The 18,855-nt window shown below is 37.5% G+C and overlaps 1 long non-coding RNA gene across 1 annotated transcript in view; it reads right to left on the reverse strand.

The window, feature by feature from the left end:
* The window catches only part of LOC134288530 (uncharacterized), a 276,808-nt gene that overhangs the window by 165,968 nt on the left and 91,985 nt on the right, over nucleotides 1-18,855 (reverse strand). The window lies entirely within an intron of this gene.

Genomic DNA, 18,855 nt, shown 5'->3' on the forward strand with positions numbered 1-18,855 from the left:
AACGAGCTAGATGGGTCGATCAGGTGGAGGACGATCTGCGGACTCTTCGCAGAGTGCGGAACTGGAGACACAAAGCCATGGACCGAGTAGAATGGAGACGGCTACTATGTACAGCAGAGGCCACTCAGGCCTTAGTCTGACCGGTAAGGTAAGTAAGATAAGTTATTCTAGAAGCTGGTGTTGCAAACAGTCTAGTTTGTATTTTTAGGTGGCGAAAATACTGATCTCATTCTTCAGCGGGTAGGCACTGAACTTTCCTTTCATTTGGCCGAGTTCCAGGGAATGGATTGATTGATATTTCTCCACAATATCGTAGAATAAAAAAATAATTTCAAATATTCAGGTAACACACGACAAAATTTCAAAAGTATTAATCAAATTAAGACCCATGAATATTGGAAATGTTCCGTGATAGGCATTATACCTTCAAAACTTATTTCTAACCGATGATATCATAGAGTCATTCATTTTGAGTGTAGAATTAGCATTTAAGTTAAAATACACATTAATAAAAATTTAAAAAAAAATAGAATCATTCATGCAATATATACTTCTAACTAGAGACTACCAACTAAGTAAATACATTTCATCAATCATTCATTCAGTGGTAGCAAAAACCAACATCCCAACAATTCACGCAGTTAACTGCGTCGTTGTCCCACACAGCCTGGAGTCAACCTGGCGTGATTGATAGATTGATTGATGAGGTGATGTTATTCAATGACTGGAAAGGAACCGACCGATTGGTGCCTTCGCTCGCGCTTAGCTACTTACTTGAACGGACGACGGTGGACCTGAACTTGTCAAACAAACTCATTGTACTCGCCGATTATTAGCTCTCAACCAACGATGACCGACCGTGGTCACCGACTGCGTGGTTGTTGATGGCTGGCTGCATTGGTAATGGTGACCTTATCGATGTGAAACGCTGTTTAGTCTCCGCGATATCCCCCGGCGGAGCAAGAACCGTGTTACGCTCGTGTGAATCGATCTGCTTCGAGTAGGTTAGGTAATGCACGTTTGATTTGGTTGGGCGACAGATAAGATGGGTGATACCTTGGGTGATACTATAATATTGGCTAAATGTACAAATAGATTGTGGCAATACTGAAGAGCAGCGATACGAATAACGAAGTGGGTAAATATATGCATTTGCCATCGGGTGTAATTTAACGAAAAGATTGTTGACGAACTGCTCGAGTATCCTCGATAAGTCGAGCACAATTTTAATTAATTAAGTTGATTAAGTTACTTTAGTTATGTAGCCTTTCTTATTTCTACCGTAAAATCCACTTCCGGAAAGAAAGATTGATTATGCTTGGTATTCTAAAAGCACTAACACAGTTATAACTAGGTGTTAACTATATGAACTATACAAACGTGTAATGCACCATAAGTATTTAAGTAAACAGGTTAATGTTTATAAATAATATACACTTAAATTATTAGTAGCATGAAATCAGCTCACCAATTGACAATGCGTAATGCTTGTCGCGTTATCGTATTTATGTTTATTACTCAATCGGCTGAAGCACCAACTTTGCAACAATCATACAACACATAAAAACCAATGTTTTTGTGTTTTACAATTAGCTACAAGTTTTCCCCATCATCGTAAAAGAAGCTTTCATATTAAATATGACAAATTATCATAAAACATCCAAAACGTGCCGCATCTTCGATTACGGTTCAACGCCATATAACCGCGTTCGTCGAAATTATTTCCATTTCCCCAATCATATTAAGCCCATCACAAATACATTCCTCGTCTTCCAAGAACGCTCAAAAGCGAACGAAAATTTTCGAAAAGCCCCGTGTTGCTTTTGATAGAGCAATTCCGCTCGTTCTTCCACCAGCTCTCGGACCAACCAACGCAATAAAATGCATCCCCGTGTCTCCCAGCCAACCATCCAGCCAGCGTAGCGCAGCGCAGCGCAGCGTTTCGCTATCTCTCCTTCCCAGGGAATGCCAACTGCGTGGGTTGATCTTTTTATTATGGAGCACATCGCTTTACCATCATGTCGGCGGTACCTCTACGCTCTACCTACTAACTATCATCATTCAGTCAGAGTTCACTCAGGCTCGTTTATGTTGGTAGCTCCCACCTTCAGTCGCAGCCGCAGCCACCGCCGCCAAGGTATGGCGGCGGTGCGGTGGTGGTGCCTTCCAAGCATACCTGGCTAGCTCATTTTTGGGGGCCCCATCCATGAAAGTGCGCACGGTGCGGTGCGTCAAAAGTGGGTGGATCGGAACACGTAAAAGATAGCCATCAACTGGGCGTTCGTGTGGATTGTTTGGTGCAAGCCCACTGAGAGGTATAGGAGCGCGCGCTGCTACACGTGTAGGTATCCGAGCAGAGGGAAATGCCGATATGTATTCTTATATATTTTTTTCATGCATAGCATTGCTGAAAATTGATTGATCGCCAGTAGTTGCTACTGCAGTATCACAAAATCAGCTACAGGGGATTTTTTTTTCATTACCATACGGGTTTCGGCCGAAGAGTTTTAGATTTTCATGAAACTTTTTCCACAGGCAGGATTCATGGATATATGAACAAAAAAATGAGAAAAAAATCAGGGCCGCCTATTTTCCCGGAAAACTCAGGTGGATTTTTTTTGTTTTCCTACTTACTTTGAAAAATCATAACTTAAAAACAAAGCGTCATAGAAACAAAAAAAAAATAACAAAATGAAAGAAAATTGTCTCAGAAATAAAAAAAATATGTATGAACTAGAAAAAGTCCCACAAAATTTTTCGCAGTTAAGAAAATTGGGAAGAAAAGCCGAAAAAACTATGCCGTGGAAAATTTTCAATAATATATTTTTTGGAAGGCGATTCCTTGCCGGAGTGTTGTTGGAAAATGTTTATTTTTGGTGAAGGGGTTCACGTATTGGTGCGTGGATGCAGATGTGAAGTGACAGATTGTGTGAAGATTACTGTGAAGATGATGCAGCACATTTCGCTTGGTTGCATAACTCCTAGGCGTTATACGCGTTGCATTCTGAAAGTTGTCATAATTAAACTTTAATACTCCTATTCTAATTGATTATGGAATGCTATTTGGGACGGAACAGCTATCCAATCATAGGTTGAAGTAAAAAACATCAATTTTTGTTCACGCCCATCTTCTCCGTAACGATGATAGGAAAGAATGTTATGATATGACACTTATCTTACGAGGGGTTAGCGACTCACCGGTGGCCCCATAGGGGTCAAGAAGTACGATATTTGGAATTATATGATTGGAGATTCACTATAAGCGAGTGAGGCGACATTCTGATTGTGTAAATGTAATGAGGTAGACCATATGTTTGTGTGAGTGTTTTAGTATATTTAAGCACCAACGTTAGGAGTGACATAGCAAAGATTTTTAAGTACAAGATAACCCACTCCTTCCATTGCCCATACAATCGATCGGCGAACAGATTCGTCCGACAAGAGCACCTACTTGCGGCAGGAAATCGAACTATTCCAACAAGGATAATCTAGGTAGCTTTGGTTTTTTTTTCACTTCGCCGGACATCACTTTACAAACGTCATTCGAGAGAGTGCCGGGTCGTTGATTGTTGTAGCACAAATCTACAAGAATTTCGAAATCCGCAATCATTCATTGAAAGAGAGTAACTCGTTTCTCGTTTTGTGTGTTTGGAAACCACATCAGTTTTTTATTCACACCGGTCAATGTACGGAATGAGCTTCGGATAGTTTTTGGACTGTAATGACCATCAGAATGGTTAATGAATCAGAACTGCTGTGTTCGTTGGGTTCTATTCGTTATCTGGGGGGTTATAACGTTGAGATTTGCCTTGGGCCGGCCGTGAATCAGATAAAGCAGACCAGGATGAGTATCGATTGGGTGGCATGGTTTCGATACAATCGTGAGCTTCCCAGAGCTATCTACAGAACTCGTTCTGTTTGGTGTAAGCATTTACGTTACATAATAGCAAATTAGAGAATAAAACGGCCAGGGTTCCACGCAACATTGTTGTTGTTTGAAAACTTATTCACCCAGAAATTTTTTTTTTTTTTAATTTATTATATTTGGACATAGCTAAGAAACATTATGTCACTCCATGGGCCTTTTTACTTCAGGAATGGGACACAGGCGTTTTCACTATGTTCTGGCTAACAAGCCAAGGCTTAAGCGTAATTGATCGCTCTCTGAAACGAAAAGATACGCAATTGGGCGTACTAAAATCAACTTGTGTTCGGGCAAAGACCGCTGTCCATACATTTTTTTTTTTATATGAACGAAAGACCTCCCCCCCCGTGGGGGTACGGATTCTCCCAAAAAATGACCACGTGGGTTATGGACAGTTCTTAAGATGCTAGATACAGTGATGACCCGATTTTGTCAGCCCCCGGTTGCATTTTGAGACTGGGAACTTTGATGCCAGTAACGGGAATGTACGGTTACCATAACAGCCAGTACAATCCCTAGAGGTAATACTGCAGAAATTCCTAGTAAATAAATTCATGGTTTTACCCCTGGAGAGGTTCCTGGATTAATCCCAAAAGCAATTCTTTGAGGAATCAGTGGTTGAGTCCCTTGAGAATCTCTGGGGGTTCTCTAGAAAAATCTTTTCAGGAATCTCTAGAAAAATCTAGAGGAATTGCATGTTAAAACCCAAGAGAAAACGCAGGATAAATTCCTTAAGAGTCACTAGAAAATCCCTGCATAAATCACTGAAGCATATTGTTGAAGAGTTAGTGGAGGAATTCCTGGAAAATCATGAAGAGTTCTCTGGATGAACTACAAAAATTTTGTAGAATTCTTTCGCATCTCTCTGAAAACTAGAAGAATCTCTAGTGGAATCTCTGGAAAACTCCCTAGAGGAATCCTTTGATGGATCCCTGAAGAAAAACTATGATGAATCCCTTGAGAATTTCTAATCCCCACCGGAATTTCTGGGACAATCCTTCAGAAATCTCTAGAGGAATTTCTAGATAAACTTATAGAGGAATCTCTTGACAAATCACAGGACAAATCCAGTAAAAACCTAGAAGTATTCCTGGATAAACCTCAAAAGGGATTAAATGTGAAGTTACTGAAAAAGAGTTCCAAGAAAAAAGCTCCGGATACATTACTGGAAGGAATTTCTGGATTGAATTACTGGAAGACTCCCTACAGAATCCTTTAAATTAGAGAGATCCCTACGCGAAAATCTCTTGTGAAATCCTCTGATAAATCCCTGTAGGAACTATTTGAAGAACCTCTGAAGGAATCCGTGGAAAATCTCTTCAGCAATCTCTGGATAAATCTCTGGAAGAATCCTCTGGTGAGTCGCTGGATGAATTGTACCAGGAATCTTTGGAGAAATTCTTAGAGAAATTTATAGACAAACCCCCACATGAATTCCTGGAGAATCCCGGGAAAATTTCTGGAAGAATTCCCGGATAAACCTGTGGAAGAATTCCAGGTAGAATAACTGAAGATGGAATCACATGGGTAATTTCTGCAGGCATCCCAGAAGGAATCACTGCAGAAAATTATTCCTAGCAGGAATATTTAAGTGGAGGAATCCTAGTAAGAATTTTTTAAGGAATACTTGAGAAAGATATCACTGGCAGTATTCCTGAAAGAAATTGCCGAAAAACGCTGGCAGTGTTTCCTGGAGCGATCCCAAGTGGATTCTCAGCAGGGCGGGAGATATCTCCATCTCCATCTCTTCTTGTCACTTGTCACGACTCGTGACTCCCTTAAAAATGGATATCGTGTGGCAGGCACGAAGATGCTCTATGTCCACAGAAGTCAAGGAAATTTCCTTAACGACAAGTAAAGGAATCGATCATGTCACCCTAACTGTGGATGTCAATCAAATTGTGTGTTTTTCCAATGAGACGAATTAAGGTTAGTACATAAGGTACACCGGGGCAAGTTGAAACACGAAGTTTTGAAATAAATTTCAATACATGAGCATGAGCATGAGCATGAGCATGAGCATGAGCATGAGCATGAGCATGAGCATAGATGACCGCACAATTCGTAGTTGCTACTCCGTGATTGACCAGAGCAATCGAAATTGCACAAGGAACCAATGAATAGGGCTTGGGACTAGCTTACTATTCTCAATGTACACAGGTCGAGAGCTCTCAACTTTAATAAGGTCAATAACGGCGCCGGCCACGTCCTTACGGTCATCGAGGAAGGGAGGGAATGTTAGTAAGACAAACGTTGTTAAAAAGACCGCGAATCGCTGCATCTCCACGTTTGTCTCAGGAAGGATTTTTTTGTTAGTAAGGTAAGGTACATTGTCAGTCCGGGAGTCACCTATGGTTGGTGATATGATTTGACAATGGATCAATATACACAAACCGCCGTTAACAACCGACCACTTTTCGACGCAAGAACTAGCCAAAAAGAAAATTCTATCGCGCGTCTCCACTCCACTAGGGAGCAGAAACCTTTAGTCTATTCCACACAGAAATACACTGAACGCGACTCACTTGTCGGCGCCCGGATTTTTTCTCGACCGGCGAACCCGAACTAACATTTTTCACTCTTCTGTGTAAATGCAAAAAATGAAAGAAAATATTTACTATCAACTAAAAGTGTATTGGAAACTAGCGCCGAAGGGAAGCGAAAAATTCGGAACCGACTCAACCACGGCGCGCGCACACTCGTCCCGTCGTCGGAGCCCCGCAGAGAGAAGAGAAAAAAAAATCGCAAAAATCTAGCAAAGCCAGCGCGCGAAACTTTGCTGCTGCCGAACTACCGCACACTCTTTTGAAATAAATTTCATTACAATTTGGAAATTTATCCTTCGCTAAAAGATTGTTAGAATCGAAAACTATGCGTTATTGATGCAATTTAGAAAATGTGATGCAGATTTCTTCATAAAGCATAAAATTTGAAGTTATTATTCAATAAATTTAATGAAAACTTTATAAATTGCTGCTTAAACTTTAAAGAATTTATGAAAATTTGTACATTTCCACATGTTTTAGAAAAATAAATACAAGTAAAAATTGAAAACTGTCACAAAGTAGATTTTTTTTTTACTTTCTATTGAAATGTAGGACTCTCGGAGTCTGCAATACCCTCGAATACGGCGATACAGAAAAATCTGTATTGATACAGATTATTGATAAAATAATTCGGCATCACTCGGTTGGATATAGTTGGGTACTAGAAGAACAAAAACTCGTTAGTCTACACGAGTTTTTAGTCATTTAGCACACTATAAAACGCGAACTGCCACAAGAAGGTGATAGATGATTGAAGAGTACACTATTTTCTATTACAGCTATATGACCTAAATACACAAAAAGACATAGGAAGGCACAAGAAGATTAAAACAAAAATAAAGTAAACAAAAGACAACAATTTGAATTCAATATACGATATGCCACTGAAAGACTTTGGAAAATATTAGAAGAGTAGAAACTAGAGAGCTAGACCAGAAACTCGACGGAATTCTTAGACTCAATAATAACAAAGCAATGGAAGACACGACGTTCTACAGACAGGACTGGATTATTTCATCGGACTTAAAAAAATACAAAAAGCCACATGAGAAGTCTAAAATAGATAAGAAGAAAAAAGGAAGAAGATATACACGAAGACGCTTTCAGCTAAATTTTGCTGAATTTCAGCAAAACGTTACTGCTGACCAGTAGATTTTACTGAACAAATCAGCAAACTTTGTTGAATTTCAACAAATATTTGCTGAAACTTTCAGCTCGGCAAAATTCATCAAAAACTTTTTAGTGTGTAGGAAGAAAAAAAAATGAAAACTAGAAGACAATTTAAAAAAACAAGAGTACAGGACGGAAAGAAGTAAAGAAAACAAAACAGATTTAAAGAAAAAAAGGCCAGAAGTCAATCAAACACGAAAAAGAGTACACTAAAACACTGTAGGACGCGAAGATAAAGAAACGAGAAAAATAAAAGCCGCGAAAACGAGAAAATGAGAAGTCAGAATTAAAAGAAGACAGGAAGAACTGATGTTGAGTAGGTTAGTAGATAAGCAAACGAAAAGACAGGAAATCCAGACTACTAGAAGTTTAGAAAACATGACGTTTTTTAATCGAGAAAGTAAAAAAGGGAAGACGATAATACGAATAAAGAGAAGACAAGAAGGTCAGAAAATGATAAAACGGGGAGAAAAGACGAACAGTACTAGAAAACAGGAAGGCGAGTGGACTAGCAAACAAGAAGCTAAAAGACGAGAATATGAGAAGACAAGACGGGAAGTCGAAAAGATGGCAAGCGAGAAGATGGAAAAACTAGATGATAAGAGATAAGAAAACATAGAAAGGCCAAGACAAAAAAAAACAAAAAATAACAAGTAAAAAAATCGGGGTGAGTACTCACAATAGTAAAAAAACAGTGCAAACCGACACTAAATTCTGTATCTTGCGAACGCATTCAGTTTTTCTAATGAACAAAACGGTTTTAGGTGCAAAATTGTCTGGAGAATCGAATAAAAGTGGTTAAACAAACCACACAGATCATTATCCTGCTCATTTTACCCCAATTCTTCAACTTTCATTGTCTTTTATATGAAACTAGATCAAAAGCACTGATGAAACATGAATGCGAAACTTGAAGAACTTTTCTGATGAAATTAGGTATGCAGAATCGATTGATAGTAATTTCATATAAAATTCAGTATATGTGGGGAATTAGTGTAAAATGAGCATAATTACATTCACGCGGTCACTGCAAAAACGTCTAATCGATTCCTTGTATCATAAATCCTTTATAGCATACCGCGCATAAGTTTCTTGTGAATTTTAGAGCTTATTTGATACAAAACTCGATATATGTGAGGAATTAGGGTAAAATTTGCATAATTAAATTCGCGCGGTCACTGAAATCACCTCCAATCGATTCTCCACACCTGATTACATCAGAAAAGTCCACCAAGGCAAACCGCATTCATGTTTCTTAAGTGTTTAGGGGCTGTCCATTAATTACGTAAGGGTTTATAGGAGGGGAGGGGGGTTTGAAAAATCTTACGCAACACACAAAAATATGTTAGCTCTCATTCAAAAAAAAAAAAATACAAGGGGGAGGTGAAAGTGTCGAAAAATCGTGAAAATTCCCTTACGTAATAAATGGACTGCCCCTTAGAGCTAGTTTCAAATAAAAATAAATAAAAGTTGAGGAATTGAGGCAAAATGAGCAGGATAATGATCCGTGCGGTCTGATTAACCACTTTCAATCGATTTTCCAGAAAATTTTACGCCTAAAACCGTTTTGTTCATTAGAAAAACTGGATGCGTTCGCAAGATACAGAATTTAGTGTCGGTTTGCAATGTTTTTTTTCCACTATGATACTGTAATTTCACTAAGAATTTGCATTCTTTGACAGATACGAATTTTGAGCTCAATTGTAAGGACGCCTTCAATTTCTCGAACTTGACTCGACTAAAAAAAAGAAACAAAAAACGAGAATACAATAAAACAAAAAAAATAAGCAAACAAGAATGTGTGAAGGTTAAAAGACTAGGTGGACTAGAAGGTGAGAAAACATAAAAACGAGAAGAGACCAAAGAAGACTAGACTGAGTCTCCAGTTAGTTTGGAGGATAAAACTCGAAATTACCAATATGGAGACGGCAGATTCGTTTCCAGGTTTGGCCGGAAAATGTTTTCAACTGTCTGGACATAGTACACAACACAAATTCTTGCAATGCCAAGATTATAAAAATAAAATTTCTTCAATAAATGAGCATGCTGACGGCAATGAAACAGCAAGTGATTGGAACTGCTGAGTTGACTAACCAGTAAAATTGTCGAATTTCTAGCAAAATTTTTAACCACTATGAACAATTCCTGCTCCGATATATCATTTTTATGGTTGCAGTTGTCGTCAAGATTGACATGTATGGAACGACCGTTTAGTTCTGATCGTCAAGAAGGACAAATAAACATTGTCTTCCCTGATGAAAACGCGTCGCTGATAGCGCAAGATTTTAATCCACAGCAGTGATGGTTGATGTGGAACAATGCCTTACAGAAACCACTCGGAATCGTTAGGCTCTTTTTTTGCGCTAACTACATTGTAGATTTGCTATAACTTCACACCCCCATCGAACTTGGTAATAATATAGAACAGAGATACTCGAACCTTGCAAGATGCATTTCACAGTGAAACGCAGTATACCACAGAAATCTTCAACACAAACGTATATTTTAAGCCAGTAAAAATCAATACAAAAAAACGAAGCGATAAAAACAACAATCACTAAAGCACAAAGTTGGTAGCGCAAAATGAACACCAGGGCTTTGGTTGGAATGGTTCAAATAGCTCATGGTCAGGCAGATAATTTGAAGGCCCTCTACCTGGCATATCAGTCGACTGGTATGTCTGAAATAGACAAAAAAAACTCAAATTTCGAAGACATAGTGTGTGTTCAATTGACCAATTTAAAGAAAAAATGTGAAAAAAAAATACCACTTGTTTTGTTGGGATTTGAACTCACGACTCCGTATAGCTAGTCCAGCGTTTCAACCAACTAAGTCACAGAACAAGGGAATAGAAAGAGGAAATAGAATTGGGCAATAGAAAGTCAAACTGGGTTCGAAGCATAACCATAAACGGGGTCGATATTTGAGTTTTGTCGTCTATCATATGGGGCATCAAAAAATCTACAGAGAATGTGATTTTTAATGAAAGTAGAATAAAAATCGATTCCAAATCGCTAGGTTTGCATAGGTGGTCGACAAAGAGACTATTACTTTTTTTCCATTACGAGAGCATGATTCCACACTAAAAATGATCTCAGTTTGCCATCTCATTCATCTCGGGTACAAAGGTGGTGGTGTGGGAACGTGGTCTTCCATCCAAAAGCGCAATGACACACGCCGGCCGAGAGTCTCGACTCTCGACTCACAACCAGCCAGCCAGCCAGCCAGCACTAGTTTCAAATCGGGCGCGGAGAAAGAAAACGGCAATTAAGGCTCCAGCGAAAGTATAGGTTTTGATCGGCTTATCCCACCGTTCTCCGGTTGGCTGTGGAGGCCAGTCATCATAAACATCAGTGGGAGGTCCTTGTAAATAGTCATTAAATCCGTTCAGGAAAAAAGGGTTTTATGTGTTTTGTTGGTCGCCTCCGAGTGGTCCGAAGGGTGCTAATTTAATTTGATCTCACGGTTCGGTTCGCCTCGCTCTCTTGAGCAGTTTGGCCTGCCTGCTGGACCGTATGCGGTGTGTTGGTGTGAACTTCTAGGAAGGTCGGATCGGTTAGGCACAAGCAGCATAGTTCTGCTATAATGAGGATAGTCAACATATGCTTCATCGCTTATCGAGTGCCGGCCGGGTGGTTGTTGCTGGACCAAGAAAGCATGGTTCAATCTTGGAGATACCGCTTGGCCTAAATAAATCATAAACAGAATGGCACGGCGGCGGGTGGATGGGGGCAATATCGATATCAGCGTTGAACGGTTGATTGCACTTGAATGTTAGTAGGTATGTGGGTAGACCACGGTCACTGGCAGCGCAACGTCCCGGTCGATCTTGTGCGAAGGGCGGTTATGCCATCGAAACCGACCGGCTGTGGATGCTGCGGCGACCAACCGTTAGGAATCGATGCGCTTCGATGACGCTTTGGTTTTGACCCGAGATGGGATTGCATCCTGCAGAAGAGGATGGTTCTGTTGAGATTGCGAGAAAGCGGAGACGTTTTTGGGCTGAAGGTGCTTTGTATCTTCTGAACAGATTGTTGGTATTGCTGAATAAAAGGTGTGTTTTAACCAGAAATGATTTTTGCTTAAATCTTGCGATGAGTTTCTTGTAGATACCCTGAAACAGTTCAGATTACAGAAATTGAAGCAAATATTTAGAATACACACTTTAGGAAACGAACCAGTCGTATAATTCTTATCTCCGAAACACCAAACTTCTGGTAAAATATATGAAAATCCAAATCAGCCGATGGATGTTTTCAAATGTGAAATAAAAAATCTAAAAGTAAAACCGAAAATTATCAAGCCTTTAGTACTCCTTTCGTGAACAGATGTTCAGAAGCACGCCTATGATCCCGTCCCATTCGGCTTAGTATATCGATAGTATCAGTTCTGTATTTGATCCCGATACACACATCTATAGCTGCTTGGCTGTTTGGAAACAGAAAGCTGATAAATACCCCCAGGGAAAAGTCGTTCCATTTGGCTGAATATAGGGCGACAGGTCCGCCTGTACGTAAGGAGGTGCTTCGCGAGCGCACCGAATCGATTCTCAAATATTTGCTTTATAATAATGTTTGTATTGAGGAATGCCCGATAAGCATTCGCCTTCTATTCGATCCCACTGGCTGCGGTACCACATCGACCAAGGGAAGCCATCATCGAGATGAGCTAATTAGCGTACGAAGGAGGAAAAATCACGAACAGAATCTTGAAAGGAAAATCGGCGGAAGATACCGGCCGGCCCACCCATCCACAGTTGAACGGTTTATCGAGCGCGTCGCTACCGTGTACAGACACAATAAAACTGAGGTGGGAGCCGGCACTGGTGTTACACAACTTCCGCTAGAAGCCGGTTCTGGAAGTTTCATCCTTGTACCTTCACCAAATCTTCCGCTTCCGCTGTTCAAGAGCGAGCGCGTGGTGGGCGTTATCTTTTCACATAATGTTGTACTCACTCCGGTTGCAAGTATTCACTGGCAAACCGGGCAAAAGGGCTTGTTTTCTTTCTACGTCTTGGATTTTCTGTTCGATAATGCTTTTCGCTATGGGAGGTGGTCCATAACCCCGTAGTTAATCTCCGGTAGGAAGTTTTTGCCTTCCGATGAAAGAGTTGGGCTGATTCCAGTCTGTGCCGGGTTATTGCTTTTTATAAGTAATACAAGAAGTAATACATAAGTGACCCGATTTTGTCAGCCCCTTTCCGGAACACACTTTTTGCTCTCTTCAAAAATCTAAACAGTTATTCAAACTCTTAATCCCTCTATGATTTGCCTTTCAGCAGTAGCTTGATGATGAACTTAAATTAATTGACCATAGTTTGACACTAAGATGTTGAGAGCAAAAAGTTCGTCGCTAAATGGGGCTGACAAAATCGGGTCCTTACTGTACTTTCAAGGTCGAACGATGTATCATAGTTCAAGTGGTAGACAGGAACTTCTTCACGAAGAACAAGTTGAAATGAAATCCTGAAAACATTTTAGGTAACAATAGTTTGATTTTAGTTAGCAGATGTGTTGTGCATTTGCTATTTGATATCGATTGTAATAAGCAATTGATTTCATTACTTTTTTAAAGATTCGACTGTTGTTGTTGATGTTCGGGGAATATGGATTTCAGTCCACCACATTAATTTAAATCTGTATGCTTAGTGCTTAGCCGAATTTCCCCCGGATAATTTCATACTGAATTATCAAGTAAGTCTTCTAAAGTACTATATTATATAGCTTTTGGGGCAGATAATTTTTTTAAATATGAGCAAAATCATGAAGGTCGCAAAAAATGCGTACTTTTAGATAAAACGATAATATATAAAATTAGAGGAAGGAACAAACCATGTGCATCAGTGGAATCGAGTTCAGTTCTATGCCCTCTAAGGAACGGAGATGTCAAGTGGCTCTGTTGCTTAGAGGAAAGAAGCGCCCGTCTAGCGAATTGGGAGTCGCGGGTTCGATTCCCACCGGAACAAGTGAATTTCTTTTCATAATACAAATCTCAATTTGGCTTAGTTAGAATGAGCAAAAATCAAGAATTTGTCATATGTTTTGATGTCCTTTAAGGCGAAACTGGAAGCATTCCTCACATTTTGGTTTTTGATTTTTTTATTAAATAACGAAGCAATATTTTCAAAATCGGTTTTCGTGCACATGTAGAGTATGGATCAAGGTATATTCTGATTTTTTTTTTGTAGTGGAAAATGTTTTTCGTTTTTTGCAAAAAGCATTTTTGAACACAATATTACAAAAAAATGGTTTCTGCAAAAATGGAAAACATTTTCCACCTCAAAAAAAATCAGAAAATACATAAATTCATACTCTACATGTGTACGAAAACCGATTTTGAGAATATTGCTTCGTTATTTAATAAAAAATCAAAAACCGAAAAAATTAGAAAATGCTTTCAGTTTCGCCTTTAATTTTTTCATATTTTTTTTTTTAAATCATCGAAAAAATAATCTAGTACCGATTTTTCAAACCCTCTAAGCAGACTACCCTCTTCGAATGAGTGTAATCAGTTTCATACCTTTTAATTCCGCCCTATGATGCTTATCCTTTGACAGATACGCGTATTTCGACTACCACTTGTAATCTTCCTCTGAGTGGATTCTTATCAGAGTGGAAAACTGGCACTGAGGAAGATTACAAGTGGTAGTCCAAATACGCGTATCTGTCAAAGGATAAGAAACATAGGACGGAATTAAAAGGTACGAAGCTGATTACACTCATTCGAAGAAAAAATGATGTTTTGGCCACCTTTCAGATGATATTGTTTCTTTTGTATTAAACTGCAATAATTTATACAGTTTAAATCAGGCCTGCCCAACCTTTTTCGGCCGCAGGCCACTGGTGAAACTGGGTGTCCGGCCGTTTGGCCGAACGCCGTTTGGCCGAACGCCATTTGACCAAATGCCATCTGGCCGAATGGGTCGTTTGGCCGAATGCCGTTTGGCCGAATTATGATCAAATTCAGAGGAAGTTTTGACAATCTAACTACCATTATGATCATCACAAATATTTTCTTCTTTCAATCCTAAGCTATTCTTTCTAGTTTTGAAATTTTGAGATTATTTGGCGTTGAAACTGTCAAAATTTTATCAAATATTTTTCCTTCTTTGAATCATCGGCTGTTCTTTCGAGTCATATTGATGCGGAGAACAGCGGCATGTTCACTTCAGTTTATCATTCATTTTTCGGCCAAACGGCATTCGGCCAAATGGCATTCGGTCAAATGGCCCTTTCGGCCAAATGTCGTTCGGCCAAACGGCATTCGGCCAAATGGCGTTCGGCCAAATGACCCGGAACCATGGCTAGATAATAGAAAAGAACTTTTTTGCAGTTAAATGTTTATAATGAAATTTGAAAGGTTTTTTGATTTCTTGCAGAATATTGGAGCTTGACAAAGTATTTAGGAAGTTTCAATAACATGTTTCAATGTAGTACCAGACAGAGCTATTGAATGGCACAAAATAATCTCTGAAAGCTTCAAAAATTGTGATTAAACTTTTCATGTTTTTCCTAAATTAAGTTTATGACGTAATCTTTCTATTTTGTTTTACAATCTTATCAAGCGAATTTTCACATTACACATTATTTTATTGTTAAGAATCTTTTACTTCAATTCTGTAGGACACTCAAACCAAATGCTTGCATATTTTTAAATCTTTTAAAAAATTTACAAAATATACTCTAAAAAGTATTGAAAATTGTTTCCTTTTGCTACGTCAAGAGGTTAAGAGAAATATAAAATATCTGAAAACCACTCAGGAATTTCGCCAAGCATCATTTTTCTAGGAGCCCCACTTGGATCTGATCATAGGATTTCGCCTAAAAATTATTTAGGAGATCTTCAAGATGAATTTCAAAGAAATCTTCCTGGTTTAATTTTTCGGGAATTTTCAATTACATTTTTGAATGTGGAGAGCAAGAATTGTTTTTTTTTTTTAATTTAACCAGGATTTCTTTTAGAATGTGTCCAACAAAATTTTTTAAAATATCTTTCGAGAAATGCTACACTCGGTTAAAATTCAAAAGCGATTTCGAGATTTTCAACACATTACTCCCAAGTGATTGCCATCAATTTGAAAGCGATGTCTTTTAATCCCCCCAAAATTCATTTCAATATATCATGTCTTATATGGAATCCAGTATTCAGTTTTCCAAGACTTCTTCAGAATTTTCTTCCAGAATAAACTAAAAATTAATTTCAAAAGCTGCTGCTTTAAACGAAAAATACATTCCGCAAGGAATACTGTCATACTATGGTATACTATATAAAAAGAAATCGCAAATGTATGAATATTATGATACTTAATTTGATTTGGAAAACTGAAGCTTTAAAGTCTTTCAAGAAATATTCAATGGCAAGGAATTTTAGTGAAACCTGAAGAGAAACATATTTTGGATTTTGTTTTCTTAAAAAAATAAATAAAAAAAACTACGTTATTAAGACAAACAAATTGAATTTTGTTTAAATATCATAAAAAAATGAACTACAGTAGTCCAAATATGAATCTCCCTAAATGAAATAAGGTATTTCTTATTTTTCTTTCCAAAAGAATTCTTGCAATTCATTTCGATAGATCCTCAAGTGCTGTTTCTGATTAAAGCTTTGGAGAAGTTTTTGGTAAAGATCCATAAAGTTTCTCGCTTTTGTTGTAGAAAAGATAGTGTTAAGATCACAGAATTTCTGAAACAGAATTTTTAGTTTTTTTTTTTCATTAAGTTATTTCTCTAAAAAATAAGCTGCATTAAAAACAGACTATTTGATTTCAAAAATTTTCTAGAGAAACCCCTAATCGAGCAATAGTTAGTTGTTCCAAATGAATTTTGAATATGAAGCTGTAGGCAAAATTTTTGAGAAAAATATATGATAGATCAATGGAGGTATTTGTGTTTATATTTTTCAATTCTTGTTGTTTTTTCCAGTGAGGTAGCTTAAATAGAAGAAATTTTGAGGAAATCCCTGTAAGGCATTCTGAATAAATAGTGTCAAAGAATGTTTTGTGAAAAATATGGAATTTTTTTCTACGAGAGCTCATTGTACATTTAAGTTTCACAAATAGCATAGCATAGCATGAATACTTGCACAAATCTTGGATGGAGTTGCAAAGTTGAATATTTCCATTGACATTGCTGATGTCGCTACTATCTACAATGTCATAGATTCACTCAGCTCCACACACCTGGCCAAGTCCTTGCAAGCATTTATAAATCCCTTCATCAACTTAGAAAGAGTCCAGAACTGAAGCATCTTCCAATAGATGAAAGGATGTTGAAAATAGCGAATTTTCAACTTATATGCAGTTATAAAGTAAATATACTGAAGTAGAATTATTTATAAATAAATAATATTGGAAAGATCTCACCAATTGTTGTGGGGTTGTTGTGGTTCAATGCCGATCATCTAATTGTCTTGATTGATGTTCTTCTCTGTAAAGAACAACACAATACTCCGCAAAGAACAACACAATACTCATTGTACATTTAAGTTTCACAAATGTACAATAAATTCTGGTAGAACATATTTCCATATTTAAATTTAGATACTTTGACGTAAATCAGTAGAAAATAACATGAATAAAGCTCATTAGAATAAACGTGTTAACATTCAGAATGACCTTTTCTTAAAAAAATAGAAGAAATTCAGCTCAAATTAAATAAAAAATGAAAAAAAAATTGGATCTTGTAAATTATTAAATGTACATATTTTTATATTGGAAATTGTACAGAGAATCTAATTTGGTATGACAGATACCAAAAATGATTTACTGTTTGTTTTGGAAATCAATGAAAATTGAAAATTCGAGAAAAACTTGCTAAAAGCATTAAACCATCCTAGGGTGTACGACAAATTTTGCAGCTTTTCCCAGAAAAATAATTTAAAAAAATCAAAAAGTAAGATTTTTGGAAAGTTTGGATTTGTATGACATCTGGCATAGATGGGCAATGATTTTTCCAGTGTGTTGTTTTGATAATTCCTTAAAAAATCCCTGAAATATTATCAAAGAACTTTCAAAAAATTGCACAGCAGTTTCAGAAAAAAATACCTGACGGTAGTTCCAAGAATCCTAGGAATTCAAACAGTAATTCTGGTAAAATGAAGAATTCCATACAATCAGGCGACCGAATTTTTTTTTAGTTCTCCGTATCAATACGCATATGTAACTTAAATTTGATATTACCACTAGAACAATAATTTTTGAGACACATCTTTGAAAACAACGAATGGTTCATTATAGTGCTTTTTATAAAAAAAAAATGTGTATTAAACGCTGAAGTTCGAACGTTTATAACAAAATAAATCAGTATGAGGTTTTTACCGCTCCAACACGATGATTAGTAGCCAATAAATGGGCAAAATTGCTAAAAACACAAGAAGAAATACAATATGCCCTAACTAAAAAACGTACAAATATATGCAGCTAAACTCTTCAGCAACTGTTAGCAGAAGAAGGAAAAGAATTGAAAGAAAGTTTCAATACCAACTTTTGCATGGGACAAATGGGAATAAAAAAGTATATGATGTCTAAAGTTCTTCAAAAATTTCACCATTTTATATTTAAATTTATCATTTTTTCGAAGTAGGCTTTTCTATAAACTTTTCAACAATGCGCAAAGATGTGGTTAAATTTAACTCAATGTAAAAATTTAACCACATCTTTGCGCATTGTTGAAAATTTATTTAAAAAAACCTTTTTTACTCCTGAAACATTATTTTCTTGAAAATTACAACTTTAACTATGTATGTATAGCTCTGAAATCATAGCATATAATGCACCGATATTCTGGAAAAAACTTAGAAGGATTGTTTGCTGTCGAATGACTGTGAAGAAATTCAGAGCAAATCACTTTTCTGGTTTTTGATTGTACAGCATTCTGGCGTAGCCGTCGCCATTGTAGTAATATTGACTAGTATTGAAATTGACCTATGGTAGTGGATTGGTTGAATGACTTCCATGCTTTGATTCTTTTAACATGCAGGATGATTAATGAACATTCAAGCAAGCAAAATAAAACATTTTCATCTGCACGTTTCTACAGAATAGAACAATGCCTTACCCGCATTAAAAGTGTTATAATTTTTGCAAATACACACATGCCAAAACATCATCTTTAAACAATTCCAATGCAAACACAAAAAAAAAGCCACAAGCAACACATTTCTCGGAAGGAGTTTTGCCGGCCAGACACCTACCTAAAGCAAGAGGGATCTCAAAAA

Source organism: Aedes albopictus, chromosome 2, assembly GCF_035046485.1.
Source record: "Aedes albopictus strain Foshan chromosome 2, AalbF5, whole genome shotgun sequence".
Taxonomy (NCBI): Eukaryota; Metazoa; Arthropoda; class Insecta; order Diptera; family Culicidae; genus Aedes; species Aedes albopictus.